Source organism: Macaca thibetana, chromosome 19, assembly GCF_024542745.1.
Source record: "Macaca thibetana thibetana isolate TM-01 chromosome 19, ASM2454274v1, whole genome shotgun sequence".
Taxonomy (NCBI): domain Eukaryota; kingdom Metazoa; phylum Chordata; class Mammalia; order Primates; family Cercopithecidae; genus Macaca; species Macaca thibetana.
The window spans coordinates 4737921-4756379 of NC_065596.1; the positions used below are offsets into that span (position 1 = coordinate 4737921).

The 18459-nt window shown below is 57.5% G+C and overlaps 1 long non-coding RNA gene across 1 annotated transcript; it reads left to right on the plus strand.

The window, feature by feature from the left end:
- The first annotated feature begins 764 nt into the window (after positions 1-764).
- Positions 765-7182, plus strand: LOC126942410 (uncharacterized). The gene is made up of 2 exons (XR_007721555.1): positions 765-954; positions 2998-7182. It is a non-coding gene; the product is annotated as an uncharacterized LOC126942410 (long non-coding RNA).
- Positions 7183-18459: the final 11277 nt, after the last annotated feature.

The following is an 18459-nucleotide window of genomic DNA, read 5'->3' on the forward strand; positions in this document are numbered from 1 at the left end:
GTGGGAACCTCATCAGTGGAGAGACCTGGTCAGTGGGGAGCTTGGCAGTGGGGTCTGGAACTGGGGGGCCTATCAGTGGGGCCTGGCTAGTGGGGCCTACTCAGTGGAGGTCTGGTCAGTGGGGTCCTGGTAAGTTGAGGCTTCATCAGTTGGGGCCTGGTCAATGGGGACCTGGTGAGTGAGGGACTTGTCAGTGGGGCCTAGTCAGTGAAACGTGGCCACTGGGGGCATAATCAACTGTGGTCTTGTCAGTGGGGGCCTGGTCTTTGGAGTCTTCATTAGTGGGGCCTGGTCAGTAAAGGTCTGTTCAGTAAGGACCTGGTCAGTCAGAACCTCGTCATTTGAGGCCCAGTCAGTGGAGACCTTGACAGAGGGGACCTTGTCAGTTGGGCCCACTCAGTGGAGGCCTGGCAGTGGAAGCCTCATCCGTGGGTCCTGGAGAGTGAGGCCTGGTCACTGACGGTCTGATTGGGGGTTTTGTCAGTATGGCCCAATCAGCGGCAGCCTAGGAGTGGAGGCCTCATCAGGGGGTCGTAGCTAGTGGGGTCTAGTCAGTGGTGGTCTCGGGTCCTGGTAAGTTGAGGCCTCATCAACTGAGGCCTGGTCAGTGGGGCCTGATCGTTGGGGTCCTGGCTAGTGGGGCCTGGTTGGTAAAGTTCTGGGTCATTGGGTTCCTGGTTAATGGGGCCTAATCCGTAAAGGTCTGGTTATTAAAGACCTGGCCAGTCAGAACCTCATCAGTTAAGGACCTGGTCAGTTGGGACCTCATCAGTTAAGGACTTGGGCAGGTGGAACCTTGTCAGTTAAGGACATGGTCAGTTAGGACCTCATCAGTGAAGGAAGTGGTCAGTTGGAATCTCGTCAGTTGGGCCCCAGTCAGCCTGGCAGTGGAAGCCTCATCCGTGGGTTCTGGATAGTGAGGCCTGGTCACTGGAGGCCTGGCCGTGGAACCTGGTCAGTGAGGGTCTGGTCACTGGGGTCATGGGGAGTGGGGCCTGGTCAGTAAAGGCCTGGTCATTAAGGACCTGGTCAATCAGAACCTTATCAGATGGGGCCCAGTCAGTGGAGTCCTGGTCAGTGAGGCCTGGCTAATGGGCCTTGTAAGTTGGGTCCCAGTCAGTGGGGACCTGGTCAGCTGGAGGCTTGTCAGTGGGACCAGGTTGGTGGGGCCTAGTCAGTGAAACCTGGACACTGGGGACATGATCAACTGATATCTTGTCAGTGGGTACCTGTTTAGTGGGGTCCTGATTAGTGGGGGCTGGTCAGTAAAGGTCTGGTCACTAAGGACCTGGTCAGTTGGAACCTCATCAGTTAGGGACCTGGTCATTGAGGGCCTCGTCAGTTGGGCCCAGTCAGTGGGGGCCTGGCAGTGGAAGCCTCATGAGTGTGTCCTGGATAGTGAGGCCTGGTCACTTGAGGTCTGACAGTGAGACCTAGTCAGTGAGAGTCTGGTCACTGGATACTGAGCTGTGGGGCCTGTTCAGTAAAGTCAGGTCAGTAAAAACATGGTCAGTTGGAACCTTGTCAGTTGGGCCCAGTCAGTGGAGGTCTCTCTGGTCAGTGGGTTCCTGGTAAGTTGGGGCCTCATCTCTTGAGGCCTGGTCAGTGTGGACCTGGTCAGTGGAAGCCTAGGCAGTGGGGGCCTTGTCAGTTGGGACAGTCAGTGGGGGTCTGGTAACTTGGGACCTGATTAGTGGGGGCCTGGTCACTGGGGTCCTGGGTAGTGGGGCCTAGTCAATAAATGACCTAGTCTGGTCATTAAGGACCTGGTCAGTCAGAATCTCATCAGTTGAAGCCCAGTGAGTGAGGGCCGTGTCTGTGGGTCTTGGTTATTGGGGCCTAGTCTGTAGAGGTCTGGTTAGTGGGGTCCTGGTAACTCAGGGTCATCTATGGGGACCTGGTGGGTGGGGACTTGACCAGTGGGACCTGGTGGTCAACGAGGGTTTTGTCCCTTAAACCTAATAACCAGGGCCTGGTCCGCTGTGACGTAGTCATTGTGGCTTAGTCAACGGGGGCCTGACAGTGGGGGCCTGTTCCATGGGGACCTTGTCAGCAGTACCTGCTCAGTGGTGGACCTGGTCATTGGGGCCTAGTACTTTTGGGCCTGGTCAGTGGAAACATGATCAGTGGGGACCTTGGTCATGGATGATCTGGTTAGGATTGACCTAGTCAGCAAACACCTTTCAGCAGGTTCTTATCAGGAGAAACCTGGTCAGAGAGGGCCTGGCCAGTGGGGCCTAGTTCTTAGAGTCTGGCAGTGGGACATAGTCGGTGAAAACCTGTCCGGAATATCTGGTCAGTGGGACTTGGATGTGAGGGCCTAGTCAGTGCGGGGGATAGACATTGAGGGCCTGTTCAAGTGTGGGCCTGTTCAGTCAGGAGGGACGTGACCCAAGGGGGCATGATCACTAGAAGCCTGGGTAGTGGAGGCATGACCAGCAAAGACATTATCAGTGAAAGTCTCATTCATGAGGCCTAGTTAGTGGAGTCCAGGCAGTGAGGGCCTTTTCACGAAGACCTAGTCAGTGGGGCCTTGTGCCCGGTCAGTGTGAACCTAGTTTCCAGGAGCTTGGTTAGTAAGTTAACTAGTCAGCGGGGACCTGGTCAGTGCAGCTCTGGCCACTGGCTGACTGATCACTGGACCCAATCAATGGGGGCCTGGCTTGGCTAGGGGGAGGAGCAGCTGCCAGTGGGGCCTGGTCAGTAACAACCTGGTCAGCCGGGGCCTAGTCAGGGGGAGTCCAGTCAGTAAGGCCTGGTGAGTGGGGCTTCATCAGGGGGGACTCTTCAGTGGGGTCCTGGTTATCAGGGCCCATTCAGTGAAGGCCAGGTCATGGCAGAGGCCCCAGTCCATGGGGCCCTGGTCAGCAGGGGCCTGGTCAGTTGGACACAGCCATCCCAGGACTGGTCCTCAGGGGCTACTCTGACTTCACAGGATCCCCTGACCATGCCAGTCCCCCAGCCTATAGCCAATGGTGTCCTTTATATCTCTCCCAGCACAGGCCCAGGACGTGGGGATGCCCGATGCTGGGAGGAGGCACACACAGCAGGAAGGAGAGAAGGAAGGAACTTCCATAGCATGGACGCCTACGAAGATACAACACGTGGTTCCATCGCCATGTTCTCTGTTTATTTCCCACATAATTCTCTATTCTAAACTGGCCTCAGTTGAGCACAAAACCATCCTTGTACTACCACAGATAGTTGGCCATGGCTCTCTGATAGAAGTTTTTATTCTGCTGTAGAAATTATCCTTGAACTGGAAAAAGTCCCCAACCCAACATCCAGTCACTCAACACTCTCATCTTTATAAAGAGCTGCTTCCAAATTCTAGATCGATTTTTGGAAAAAAAATATTTTCTTCTGGTAAAAAGTGCTGCATCTGTGATCTCAAATCTCTCCCTCTAATTGGATGGAGATGGTGAATTTCAGCCAAAGTGGCCAAAGAACTCATGTCCCACGCTCCTGAACACCATCAGCCCCCGCACCTCCATCGTTCCTCCTCCTACAAGTCTCCTGCTCCCCGTGACTTTGGTAAGAGCTCCTCTGTGAACATGGAGGACGTCTGGAAATTTGATGCGTTGCCACTTGGACGGCAGTAACAGGTCCGAGACAGAATCCAGGTCCTGCCTGGGCCAGTCTGGGAAGAGCTTGACGATGGCATCGTAGGCACCTCCGGTGAAGGTGACGGGCTGCTTCAGGCCCACCCAGAAGCCCTGCTGGGCCCACTCCAAAGCCTGGCTGAGGCTGCGGGAGGGCTGGCCCCCTGCTGATGTTCCTTCTCAAAGCCCCTCACCTGCTTGTCGTGAACTCCATGCCCTGTGGCTGAGCAGCAGCACTGTCGTCCACCTTCTTGAGAAAGCATATGGAGCTGTCAATCATGCTCTCCACCTCCTGCAGGTCGAGGGCGGTGGTGGTGGAGTGCTCAGGGTCAGGAACGAGCTGGCACCCACCATGTCACCTTTCTCGCACCACCCACCTCCCATGACCAGGACACATATCCAGTGTTCATCTTCGATACCCACATCCACTTCTCCAAGTGATGCCCACCTTCTCGCTGATCTGCTCTGCTTGGATCGGAGGCAGTTTTCTTATTTTCTTTCCTCAAGAGGTGTCGTGCCATACAGAAGGCCTTCCTCTTGCCTTGTTTCCAGGCCTTCTTTCGGTGCTGCTGGGGCACATCAGGAAGTGCTGGAGGACGTGGCACTGCCAGCACTGGGCAGCCAGCCGTGTGGCTCCTCCCACAGATCAGGCTCTTCCTGTGCTTGGAGATGAAGTCCTCCTGGAAGCAACCCGTGGCCCACTTCTCAGGTGGGTGGGGCACAGAGATGGCCGGGAATGTCACCAGACAAGCATCCAGTCAGTGCAAGTGCTTGTTGCGCCGTGCACTGGGACCTGCCTGTGCATGGTCACCAGCTTGCAAGAGAGGACGCTATTCATGCCCTTGAACTTGTTCTACTGAGTGGTGTCGCCGGTAGTGCACTGGAAGGAGTAGGGGTTCTCCTGCCACTTGAGGCCATAGAGCCACAGAGCCATGCACAACTTGTCCCCATCCTTCACAGAGCCCAACACCTCACCAAGCACAAGGCCTCCCCGCCTGACTTGACAGGTGGGGAAGTGGTTGAGACTGCGCCTCATGGTGGCCAAGCTGTTACCACCACAGGAGCCCAGGGAGCCACTGAGCACCAGGTGTGAACTGCCACTAGGCTCATCCACCATCATGGAACTGCCATCCCACTTGTCCTGGGCATCATCACTGCCCTGACTGTCCTGGTTGCCACGAAAGAGCTACTGAGGCCATGGCTGCTGAGCACCCCTGCCGTCTGAAGCCTGCACCGGCTGCTGGAAGGTATTCAGTGGTGACACATGCTGCAGCTGTAGCACTGGCTAGAAAGTGTCAGGAAGGGGTCTCAAGGAGGTGGGCAGGATACCGGGCATGGTCTCAAAGCCTCCCAGCAGCATGTTGGCAGTGTGGCCGAGATGCTGGGGCCACCATCACCTGCCAGTCCCAGCTTGGAGTCATGGATCACCTGCACTGCACAGACGAGGCTGGGAAGAGGCCACAGTCACTGTAGCCATGGACGCCCTTGAGCAGCCCTTGATGTCCTGCTCCCGCACAGGCTCAGAACCTCATGTTCCTGCAGCAAGTTCTTGCTGGGGTTCTCTGACCTGAAATGGTACAACAACCGGGTGAGGTGTGCCATGTCCCCTGCATGGTCATGTGTGCTGCAACTAAAGGCCCGTGGCACCCCTGGTGCCCTCCCCTACCAACCAGGGCTGGAGTTGAGGCCGGGCCCCTCTGGACCTAGGACGTGTGCCCAGGAGGGGACTCTGTCCAACAAGCCAAATCAGAGGCCACAAGGCATGCTCCTGGCTGGCCAGGGCTGGGAGGACACCATGTTCACCCCTCCCTCTGGTGGCCTGAAAGGGACCAGCTTCCCTGTTGAGAAGGACTTCATAAGGCCCAGGAGCCATCTGGGGTTGCAGAGCAACTGGCTGGGATATGCCCTGGTTCCTTCCACGCCGTGCTAGTCATTGCCCACCAAGAGGGTTCCGATGCAAGTGCCCTCATGCAAGGGACTTACCTCTGGACCTGCCTCTCCGTTCTCACGGGGCCCAGCAGGGCCTGGTGTTGTAGCCAAGATGGGGTTGCAGGGCTGGGCCCCATTAATGGTCCTGGGGCTGGGCAGGGTAGATGTGGAAGGGACGGAGCACAGCATCCCTGTTCAAATTTTACAATGGGAACCACGGGCCTCTGACAGCCAAGTCTCTGGGCAGCTTCCGGAGGGAGTTCAGAAAATGCATGGGTCCATTCTGAACCCTCAGGATCCCCAGAGAGCAACCTGCTGCCCTGAGTTTTCTGGAAGCTCCTTCGTGCCCCTGGGCCTCAGTCTTGGAGACTGCCAGCCAGGCTGGGGTGGGAGAGGACCAGGGTTGCATTCCGGGGTAGGGGGCTGGCTGCATGGGCCTGTAGAGCTAAGCTGGTAGGCAGGGGTGGGCCAGCCTGTCTCCCTTGCAGAGGGGCGTAATGCTCACAGAGGCCTAGGTGCCAAGGACCCTCAATCAGGTTTGGCTGAAAAAATAGCAGACGTGAGTGGTCAGCTTCTCCACCAAGTCCATTAAGTCCCCACAAAGCTGGGCCCCACGGACCTGGGTCTCTGGTGTCCTCAGCATCCCTGTGTGGCTTCTTGAGTCTGACTCTGAGGACACCCCAGCAGGCTGCTGATCACCAAGCAAGGGGTGCGTGGATCCTTCAGGGCACAGGGAGTTACTGGGGCGCCTCATGTCACTCCTGGGGCAGTGGCTTAGGATTCGGGCTGGCTCCAGACTTCCTCCTTCACCTCTTCATCCCAGGGCTGTGTGGCCTGGGTAGCAGCCCTGATTCAGAACCAGGTGGGAGAGGCCTTGGCTGTCACCTAGCCCCCTTGCCACCTCACATGAGATACTGTCTCCACAGTGGGTGAGATGGTCCCAGGCATGGGGCCCCCTTTGCCCTCCGGGACTGTCCACTCCACGCCTGGACTAGACCATTCCCACACCTGGCTGAACTCTTGGATCTGACTCTGGCCAGGGCTCCTACCCGTGTCCTCTCCACGAATCCTCTGGGTCAGTGACACTGATTCTCTTGTTCCCCTGGCTCAAGGCTTATTGCCCTGACATCCTTGGAGGGGTGCTCTGGAGCAAGCGGCCCCTGCTCCTCCCGGCATCTGTTGATGTTGGGATGGTGGTTCAGGGAGCTCGCACAGAGGGGAAAGGATGTAAAAACCACAGGAGGCGTTGAGGGGTCTTTCCCCAGCCCCCGCCTGTCTGAGCAGCGTGTCCATTACATATGCGCTCAACACCTGCCCAGAAGCTGCTTAGTGTAGAGGAGGAAAAGGCAGAAAAAGAGGTGCAGAAGGAAGGGCCAGCTCGTAGGGCTGGTGGGGCCGGGGCCCTCTCCACTATCGAACGCTCCAGAGGGTGACAGGAGGGGACCTGGTGCTGGAGCCCACCAGGGGGTGGCAGGTTCCAGCACTGGCTCATCAGTTCCCCCACAAAGGCCTCAAAGTGCCTGAGCACGGTGGCATCCTCCAGGACCCATGCCTGGGAGAACTGGTCCTGAAAGAACTCCCTCCCACAGGCTGGACTGGGACAGGTTCATGGTCGCTCAAGGGACAGGGAGGGCATCAGGCCAGGGGGCGTTCCTGGGAGGGGTTGGTGCCCACACCCCGTTTCCAACACTGCCACCTCCCACTGGGCAGCACTGGGTCGTTCTGTGGCCACCCCTGGGGTCCAGCTATGCACAGGAGGCCATGGCCGGGGGGACGCCCAGGCAGAGAAGTGCCCACCACACTCCCACCTTTCGCATGGATCATTCATTTCAAGGGTGGGCTCAGGGTCTGGGAGAACTCGCTCTGCCCTGCCCAGCCCTACAGGCCAGGCCTGGTCATCCCTGGCCATCCCTTCTGACCAGAGCAGAGGGTCATGGGGACAGCTGTCTGTCTGTCCCGTGAGTTCCCCAGGAAACCTCAGGCACAGGGGTACTTGCTTCTGTGAACCTTGAAGGCTGTGGGTGCCATTGCCATTATTGCATGCTTCATCTTCAGGCTGAACCCCAAGGGGATCTGTGGGGACAGCAGGTGTGAAAGGACCTGGCCCTTCCAGGCTGGAATCTGGTGGCCCAAGCAGGGCCCACTGTGGTTTCAGTCCCCTGGAGTGCCAAGGACCCCTCCCCATGGGATGAGCTGCCACTGTGAGGCTGGGTCAGAAGAGGTCTTGCAGCTCCTCATGGAGGGGACTCATCTCAGCAGGGACGTGGCTCCTGGAACGAGGGGCTCCCCAGGGCCTTGGACTTCCCTGGGCTCTCCCAAGTGGAGACCTGGCCCATTCTGCCCTGGCCTCTGCTGTGGGATGCCCCTTCTCGAGTGTCGCCTACCTTGTGTGCCCTATGGGGACCCGCCTGTGCCTCCTGCTGGATGGGGGTGAGTCAGGTCCTCCTGGGGGAGCTGGACCTCCAGGCTGGGGGAGCCAGGCAGTGCAGGGCAGGAGGATCCCTGGGCTGGGAGCTTCCAGTGCTTCATTACTCCCATTTAAAGCACCAGAGAAGCCAGTGTAAACATGGAATTCTGGGCACGCAGCTCATCCTTGTCCTGATGGGAGGAGCAGAGGTGCTCAGGGCCCCTTGGGCTGCCCCCAAAACATCCCTATTTCAGGCCCCTCTGCAGCCGTTCCCTAAGGGGCAGAACACTGGGCAGTCCCCAGGGCGCCCCGCCACACCTGCCCCCCGCATGGACTTTCGGTGGACACATTTCCCTTAGCCTAGTTCAGCCAGAGCATAGCCCCCCTCCCAGAGCCTCTGCCTGCTCCAGAGCAGAAAAAGGAAACCCAACGACAATCCCATGGAGACCTCCACATCCCAAGTCTGACCCCTGCTGGGACTCGACCCCTCAGCCCCCATGAGGAGGAGTCAGAACCTCCCTCTCCCCCTGATCCCCAAGCCTCTGGGGAAGAGCCGAGGGGACCGTCTCCTCACCAAGTCCTCATGAGCTTCGGGGATGATGTGCGTAACACGTGTCCCGGCTGGGCTTAGAGTCTCCGGGGCCTGGCACAATTTGAACTGTAGAATCCTGAGAGCCCGCAACTTTTCACAAAATCAAAGCCTGCTCCCTAGATGTGGAGCGGTCAGCTGGAAGAGCTAGGCACTGGCAGGGGTCCTCAAACCCCCAGACCTCCCACCCTCCCATTTGGCCACTCCAGCATGCAGCCTTGACCCAGGAGAGGAGGGGCAGGAACATCCCCTGGATCCTGGCAGGAGGAGCTGCCCAGTGGGGCCCTGAGCTGAGGTATTAGGAGGAGAGGCCTGCCATGGAGGCCGAGAGGGAGGAACGTGGCAGGCAGGGGCCAGCAGGGTGAGCGGGGTGGGTGCTGGGGGTGCATTACCGTCTTCTGGAAGTTCGTGGGGTCAGGCGGGGGGACATGCGATGAGGAAGCATTACGGTCTGGGTTTCATCTGCCTGTCCGAGGGTGGCGAGGGCAGCTAGGAGCACAGTCAGCCACCAGGAGGCAGGAGGACCCTCAGGGAGGCGAGCGTTGCCTGCGCAGTCGAGGCTGGAAGACTGAGGCTCCAGGATACAGAAGGCAGCCACAGGGAGGCTGCAATGCCCTCTGCTGATGGGGATGAGAGGCGTCTAAGTCAGGGTGTGGGGGTCCCTATCCAGTCCCAGGCTCCTACATGACCCACAGCAGGCAACATCCCAGGGGCTCCAAATGAGCCGGGGACACAAGGAAGGCGCCTTGCCTGGAAGCTGGGATCATCTAGCCAGGGTGACCGTCCCCGGGCCTGGCTGCGTGAGTCCCTGGGGGCAGCTGTCCACCTACCCTGCAGGGAGTGGCTCTCACTGGCCAGCAGCTGAGCCTGCACTCAGAAGGTGTCTTTTTCCAGGCAGATAGAGGAGAGTGGCAGCAATGCGGCTCATGACCCTACAGTAGCCCAACTCCTGCAAGAGCCAGAGTCACCATGGAAGGATGTCACCTGGGAGGGCTGAGGTCACCTGAGAGTACTGACGTCATTGGGGAGGCTTGCCACGGGCCCTGGGGAATTTGGGGTGCAGCCTCTTCACCCCTCTCCTGACACTGGGTGTCAGGACTGAGCAGGTCATGCACGTCCCAGTTGACAAGGAGTCCAAAGAGACCCCTATAGCGAGCGTCCAAGCCCATGTGGCCCAAGAGGACATAGGAGAGGACCATGGATGTCCCTCCCGTTCAGAAGCCAGACCAGGGAGGCCACCGTGCCAGGCTTGGGACAGCATCTGTGAGCTAGGCTGGCCAACAGGGCGGGCTGGGGGCCTGCCGCATACAGGGTCCTGGGAAGACCCAGGGGCTGCCTGCCAGGTACGAGAGGGAGGCTGGGTCCAGACCCTGTGTGTGCGGCGCATGGAGCCAGCTCAGTGGCTGTCCCTCCAGGAGTGATCTGGAAACTATGGGCCCACGGGGAGCAGGCACTTTGGGAACCCCCTCCCTGTCTGCTGTGCTCCAATGGGGTTCGGGCAGAGGGGACATTGGATCCCTGCCAGTTTTCCACTGAAGAAACAGCTTCCGCGGGATCCACACTCATTTCGTGACAAGAGCCACGCCCATCAGGCACTGTGGCAATTTGTCAAAAATGCCTCCTGGGAGGACCATTCTGGGACACTGACCAGCTCCTGGGCCTTGGGGCAAGCCCAGGAGGAAGGCGTCATTTCTTGTTCTGAGATTGGGGGTCAGGCTCAGGTCAGACCAGGAATCCGTACCTGAGCCTCCTCCATCTCAGCATGACCCCTCTGAGACCCTCCCTCCCAGCCTTGCTTAAATGTCCAAGCCAGCAGCGAGCTTGAGTCCTACCCGCTGCGTCTTGGTAGGTATCAGATACTGAATTTTAAAGAAGCGATGACACCCCGACCCAAGACACCCACGCCTGTGGATATGGGAATGTGACCCGGGAATATTGTTGCCCGGGAATACTCACGGGGTTAGATGCAGAATACGCCACCAGGACAAGAAAGACATGCTGCAGCCTAGGAAAGAGAGAAAAGAGGGTTTGGGTTCACACGGATGCTATTGTGTTCTCTCTGTCGTGTTCCAACAAGGAATCCAATTCCAGGTCCAGATGATGCGCGGAATAAGCAGTGAGCTCTTCAGGGTCACTGAGTTTTATGAAATGTTTTGGTAAAAGCGGATTTTACTATTCCCGTGTTGAAGGTTGTCTTGGTAGCCTTCAACTGTGGGTGACGGTGAATCAAGCCGTGGACATGGCATGCAGGCTTTACGTGGCCATCAGTTTTCAAATCAGTGGGATCAGTCTCTGAGACTCTTCTGGGACATGTGGCGCGAGGTCCACTGAGTTTCGCAAAGAGCCGTCCAACGGGTTTCCAAAGGGGCTGTGCCCTGTCGCATTCCCACCTGGCAGGGACAAGGGTCCCCGGGGCCCCACATCCTCCTGGCATTTGGTGTCATCAGTGTTGCTTGGGAGGGCTCCCGAGCCCCTCATCCTGCCACCCTCCCGTGGGTCACCGCACTTTCCACCATTTCTCATGATTTTGTTCATTGCTCTCTGTCTCCTTGGGAGCCACTTGGGCTGTGGCCCCACATATCCCAGCCAGGCCCAGGGCTTGCAGCCAGGAAGGCACTCGGTTCATGGTGCTAGCTTCCCCCTGGGCCTGGAGAGCTTTTGGTGGCTCTGTCACCCCTCCTGGGTGACCCCTGCCTCTCCTCTGGTGAAGCCCCCATCCCTCTGGTTCACCCCATCTCCCCAGGGAATCTCCAGCCCCGCAAGCCTCACTGTATTGTGGCTGGAACATCATGTGATTTCTTAGTGTACGGCTGACATCCAGGTTGATCTGGTGGAAGTTCCCAGGGGGACCTCTTTCCCTTCATCTTCATGACCTCCAGGGCAGGGGCAAGAAGAGGAAGCAGCCTCTGAACAGACAGTAGACTCGCTGCCCCACACGGCAGTCATCCACAGGCAGTCCTTCAGGAAGGAAGGAAAGAAGGAAGGAACAAAGGAAGGAAGGAAGGAGGGAAGGAAGGAAGGAAGGTAGGTTTCCTTCTGCAGAAAGCTCCTCCTCTGGCTTGGTTCCTTACAATCCAACTAGTCCTGGAGCTTAGCTCACCTTTGGTGCTGGCGTCACCGTCTCTGCCCAGGACGTTCGTCTGACCACGACCCCTCCACCTTCAACCCAGGCTCCGCGTTTCCTCCAGCTGGAGGCTTGGGCTCCTATCACAGCCTGGCCTGTTTGTCCTGCTCTGGCTGACTTCGGAAGGGTTATACCTCATATTTCCACCAGTTCTCGGCCTTCACCTTCCGGATGTCCAGGAAGTGTGACCACACTTGGCCCCACGCCTCTGGAGAATTCCTTTATACACTCTGTCAATCAACTTGGGACAGAACGCTCTGGAGAAACAGGCTCTGGGGCAGCCCCAGGGAGGATCAGAGCCTGAGGATTCTGGAAGTCTCCAGCCTTTGACTTGTTGGTTTTTCAGGAGAGGTGCAGTCTACCTAGGACCAGACCTCCCTCCCGCGATTCAGAGTTATGAATTCTGATCTTGACCTATTCCTTCCTTCGGTTTGCCAGGGAGTGTCCCTATCCCTGAGATAGTGCAGGCCCATGCCCTGGCATCACACTGTCTCCAGCAAGTTGAGGTTTGCAGGGACAAACAGGAGAGCTGGTGACCAGACCTGCTGTCCCGAGTGAGGACAGTGTGTCACCCACCCTCTGAAAGGCAGGCAGTGCCAGGACCCAGCCATGGGAGCCCGTCCCCCTGACTCTGTAGAGAGCGGTCATGGGGCCCTCCCTCCCCATGTCATCTCCTTGCCACTCCTGTATCCCTGCCCGTCTTGAAGCATCTTGAGTCATTTCTCTGTGTCTCTCATCTCCCGACGTCTTTGCTGTCAACTATGATAAGAAGTTAGCGGAGCTGCCAAGGCTTCCTGGAGCAGCCTTTGGACGCTGTATCCTGGGCTCCGAGGCCCTGACAGGACTGAACCACAAAAAGAACCAGGAAAGGGCAGGCTCCAGGGACTGAGACCTTCTGACTGAACAGGCATCCGTGACCTGGCCTCATGACCTGGGACATGCCATCCTCAGGCCACAGACACCGGACTTTGGTCAAGTACCAGCCTCCAGGTGGGCTCCTAGTGCAAGCAGGCAGCAACCCCCGAGCTGTGACTGCAGTTCTCAATTTGGAGTTTGGTCAAACCACCATGGGGACAGAGTCTTGCGGTCGGGTCCAGCAGGAACTGCCGCCCCTCCTAGGGACAGCCTGTCTTTCCCACTCACCACCGCCGGTGCACGTGGGCTGCTGACCACCCGCCCAGTCCTCCTGTCCCTGGACCAGCCTCTCAGGTAGCAGGTCTTACCTTTGCCTCCAGGGCACTGATGGATGGCAGCTTAGTCTCACCGTAAGGCAACCCAGGCAGAGCCGAAGACCTGCGCTGGGCTGGGAGCTGTCCTCCTTCTCCCCTAGTGGTCCTAGGGAAGGACCAACCATGTCTCTTCCCGCCACACCCCTGGTCTCAGCCCAGGAGACACACAGGGAAGGTAGGAAGAGAGTCTCCCTGTGGGCTGATGCCTGTGAAGGGACAGGAACTGGGAGAAGAGGGGTGTGTGGCGGGCAGGGACCACTAGGGTCCTGTAGAGCATGGGCTTGGACTACACAACGGGGCTGCCCCTCCTGGGCTGGAGGCAGTGCTCTCTGCAGGAACTGAGAATGTCCAGGCCTGAGAAAGGACATGTACGGCCCAGGGTGGGTGACTGGGTCCCAACAGCAGTCCCCGAGGGAGTGACCACATTACCAGGCCAGGATCCCGAGACCTGCCCAGTGCACTGAGGGTGCACCTGGGGCCTGTCCCACCTGATGTCCCCAAGTGCCCCACAGGGTCTGATCTCCCAGCCTCCATCTACCTCCCCTGGGGGGTGGGGGCTTGCTTTGAGTTGTCCGCACCTTTCTAAATGGAACTAATGTACTTCTTACATATATTGACTGATGTCTCATGTCTCCTTAAAATGTATAAAAGAAAGCTGTGGGCCGGGCATGGTGGCTCACACCTGTAATCCCAGCGCTTTGGGAGGCCAAGGCAGGTGGATCATGAGGTCAGGCGTTCCAGACCAGCCTGGCCAACATAGTGAAACCCCATCTCTACTAAAAGTACAAAAAATCGGCCATGTGCGGTGGCTCACGCATGTAATCGCAGCACTCTGGGAGGCCGAGGCAGGCGGATCATGAGGTCAGGAGATCAAGACCATCTTAGCTAACACAGTGAAACCCCATCTCTACTAAAAAATACAAAAAATTAGCCTGGTGTGGTGGCGGGCGCTTGTAGTCCCAGCTACCCAGGAGGCTGAGGCAGGAGAATGGCGTGAACCCGGGAGGTGGAGCTTGCAGTGAGCCGAGATCGCACCACTGCACTCCAGCCTGGGCGACAGAGCAAGACTCCGTCTCAAAAAAAAAAAAAAAAATACAAAAAATTATTTGATTATCTGGGCGTGGTGGCAGGCGCCTGTAATCCCAGCTTCTCAGGAGGCTGAGGCAGGAGTATTACTTGGACCCGGGAGGCAGAGGTTGCAGTGAGCTGAGATTGCACCGCTGTACTCCAGCCTAGATGACGGTGCGAGACTCCGTCTCAAAAAAAAAAAAAACCAAGATGTGTCCCGACCACCTTAGGCACGTGTCGTCAGGACTTCCTGAGACTGTCACAGGCACATCCTCAACCTTGGCAAAATAAACCTTCTAAATTAACTGAGACCTGTCGCAGATTTTCTGGGTTCACCCCTCAAAGGGTAAAGAGTCATGCAAATTAAGACAAGTGGCACTAGTTCCCTGACCAGGAATCGAACCTGGGCTGAAGTCGTAAAAGCCCATATTAGTCCCCGTACCACAGGGGGGAGTGTAAATTCAATAGGAATCCAAAGCAGGCAGTACAAGCATTTAAAGGACTTTAACAGGGGAGGAGTTTTTACGCTAGAAAGGAGGTTGGCACGAGTTGGGGAGATGTGTCCTGCCTCAGTAAGGCCTTTCTAAAAACAAAACCCATCCCTGGGGTGAGATTGGTGGTAAGGGTGGGAACAAAGGACTCACTGCAGAATCCCGAAGTGATCGGTGACTTTGTAGCTGTCAATATCCTCAGGCCCCATGTCTGCAGGAGCCTCCGCTCAGCGTCCCTGTGACCCAGAGGGGATTCAGGGTGAGGGGACAGAGGTAAGGGGTATGGAGGCACGAAGTTCCCAGCAGCTGGTCCTGGCCCTGCATCCGAAGGGAGCCCAGGACACTCCAACCAGGACACAGCTGGAGACGGGCGGCCCCACCTCCCTCGAGGGAACAGCCCGACCCGGACCTGCTCACATTTGTCAGTGATGTCCCTGCTCCTGCGCGGGCAGGGCAGCTGTAATCCTCTTCCACATTCATCCTGCGAGACAACATTGTCCAAAGGCCATGCTGCACCCGGGCGCTTCAGAGAACACCCAGACCGCTTCCACCCAACTCTGACACACCGCTGGCCAGGTGAACCCCATGCCACCACCACTCCGGGTGAAAAGGGGCCAGACCTAGGGTCCCCATGCCTGCTGGGGTCTCTGGAGTCCCTGCCCCAGCCAGAGGCGGGCTTCTTCCTGAGGATTTGAGAACGGGGGACCTAAACACAGAGGCCCATTGTCCCCAAATGCCCTGAATCAGGCACACACGGGAGGAACGGTGTCCATTTGCCGAGGGTGAGGGGCCCGTGGTGCGCTATTTCAGACACCTGCAGGCAGACCGGGGTCAGGGACCAGAGAGCTCCATATGCTCAGCCTCCCAGGGTCACACAGGGACCATGAAGATGCCCAGATTCTTACAGGGAACAAGACACCTCGTGACTGCTCCATTTCACCCCCATCTCCACTCCCTCTGGCCAGCGAAGCCACTTTAAGAATAACACCAACCAAACGGGAGGGTGCTTGGTTTGGGGTCAACGCAGCCTCTCGGCTCATGAAGATGTCTCAGGTGGAGAGACAGTGGATCCCAACTTCAGAGCTGTCAACAGAGGAAGGCGCCTCGTGTTCTGGGGTCACTGAGAAAGAACTCTGAGGACTTGGTCCTGGAGAACCCCAGAGGGTCCCTTCCCACGAACATTCAGAACAAAGAAAGGGCGAGGTCTGTAGAGGAACAGACAGAGAGAGGGCCTCGTGGGGAAGAGCCCTAGTGCCCGGTGAAGAGGAGCAACGATCATCAGTCTCCAGCCAACCCTCCAGGGCACCTTCATTATCCACAACTGCTTGAGGACAGAGGGCTCCCACCCCACTCCCAGACAAAAGACCCCGTATGTCCAGTGGGTCCCACAGCGACCCCCACTGACTGCACCTGAAGTCAGGGTTGATGAGATCTTCTCTTGCAGGGACCCACCTTAGGGCACAGACCTGGATGAAAGACCACCCCCCACCCCCACCCACAGGGGCTCTTCCAAGGCCAGGCTCTGTCCTATTGCTGTCAAAACTTTTGGAAAGGCCGGGCGCGGTGGCTCAAGCCTGTAATCCCAGCACTTTGGGAGGCCGAGACGGGTGGATCACGAGGTCAGGAGATCGAGACCATCCTGGCAAACACGGTGAAACCCCGTCTCTACTAAAAAAAATACAAAAAACTAGCCGGGTGAGTTGGCGGGCGCCTGTAATCCCAGTTACTCGGGAGGCTGAGGCAGGAGAATGGCGTAAACCCGGGAGGCGGAGCTTGCAGTGAGCTGAGATCCGGCCACTGCACTCCAGCCCGGGCAACAGCGCGAGACTCCGTCTCAAAAAAAAAAAAAAAAAAAAAAAAAAAAACTTTTGGAAAGATTCGGGATCTAGGGCATAAGGGGCACCGCGTAAGGCAGTGAGTCCCACACAGCACAGGGCAGGGGTGAGAGCATGGCCCAGGGTCACGTCTGGGTCCCTGGACCAGTGACCACCCCTATAACCTCAGACGTCTCACCTGTCGAATGGCTACGCTTGGGGACAGCACCCACCCCCTGGAGTCACCACGAGGATGAACAAGACAACCGTGTACATGGTCAACACAGAACGAGCGCTGGTGAGTGCCCAGGAATGACCCTCTTTGGCAGCTGCCCAGAGACCAGCATCACCCACCAGGTAGTGACTGTCCCCAAGTCAGCAGGGAAGGAAGACAGCAGGTCATGCTCCCGAGTCAGATCTGAAAGCTGTTCTGAGATGTGCCTCTCGCCTAGAAAAGAGCCCTACATGTACAACACACAGACACCGACGTGTCTCTGACTGCTGCATGACACAGAGGCAGGCGGGTAGGCGTTTGGCACGGTAATATTTTGGGGTCACAGCACCCACAAAGGTCCCAGAGTCAGCGTCCTTTGCCCCCTGAACTGTCCACCTGAGTCTGTGTGATGTGTCTGTGCATGTGAGCATCACGTGTGGGTGAACACATGTGTGAGTGCATGTGTCACTTCTCAGGCCAGGCCTGGCTGCCCCACTCACGTGCACACCCACGTCCTCATCACTGTCACCCCAGGGCCCATGGTCAGCATCAGAGCATCCATGGGTGCTGCTCAGTCTCTGCTGTCTCCACATGGGTCTGTCCTGGGGATGTAGACAGAGTGGGGGCAGAGGACAGAGAGCTGGCCCCTCCCTTGGGGGACTCAGGTAGTATGTAAAGTGCTAGGTCTGAGGGGCAGGCCTGGATTCAACTCACCTTCTCACCTCCTCCTCCCAGTAGACCTCCGGGGGGCTGTGACTCAGGGATGGCGGCAAGGAGGCATCAGGGACAAACTGCCTACCTGAGGTCACCCAGCAGCCAACTGACCAGACCCCACTGACCCAGTCCCCGCTGACCAGGTACCACTGGTAAGTTCCCCAATGACAAGGCCCCCACTGAACCAGGCCTTGGATGACCAAGTCCCTGTTAACCAATCCTCCCTGACCAGCTTCCTTTTTTTTTTTTTTGGACATCTTTTTTTAACTTTTTTTTTTTTTTCTTTTTTTTTGAGACAGGGTCTCACTCTGTCGCCCAGGCTGGAGTGCAGTGGCACGATCTTGGCTTACTGCAGAGTTGACCTCCTGGGCTCAAATGATTCTCCCACCACAGCCTCCTGAGTAGCTGGGACTATAGGTGCACATCACCACACCCGGCTACTTTTTGTATTTTTAGTAGAGAGGGGGTTTTGCCATGTTGCCAAGGCTGGTCTAGAACTCCTGAACTCAAGCGATCCTCCCGCTTGGGCCTCCCAAAGTGCTGTGATTACAGAGATGAGTCACCACTCCTAGCCCCTGACCAGGTTCCTAATGACAAGGCCCCCGCTGATCAGACCCCTGACACGCAGTGCCCAAAGTCCTCTACCAGTGCCCCCTGACTCAGCCCACAGACCCTCTTCCTGTGGCTGCACCCGCAGGCCAGCCCCTGGGGGTCTTCTCAGGACAGGGCTCCTCATCCAGGACAGTCAGCCTCAGGCTCCAGGTGTCCCCACAAGACTCTCTGGGTCCGTCTCCAAAGGGATAATGAGGGGTCCTGGCACCAGCTGGACATGTCACCCGGCCCTGTTCCTGAGCCTTGGAGCCAGAGGAACAGAGGGATGTTTGTCAGACCAGGTTCCCCCTTCTGCTGGGCCTCCCAGGGCCCTTCCAGCAGAGCCTGGATCTAGAGACACAGTAGCGGCAGCGTGGTAGCCAGCCCAGGACCCCCCAGGCTGGGCTGAGGACCACATACAGAGACTCTCCCCAGGCAGCCCGGAGACCCTTTGCTAGTTTCACCACACCTGAGCAGATGGGCAGCAGTTCTTCCCACTAGGGCCCTAGTGAAGCGCAGGGAGGGAGCTTTCCACCCCTGCTTCTAAGAAAAATGGCTGGTTCCAGGGCTGGAGCAGAGAAAATACAAGATAAGCTTGAAACATCTTATGTTCATCATCTTATGTTAGGCCAGAAAGTAGGGAAGTGCTCAAAGGAAACCAGTGACAGAGCAAAAACACATTAAGTC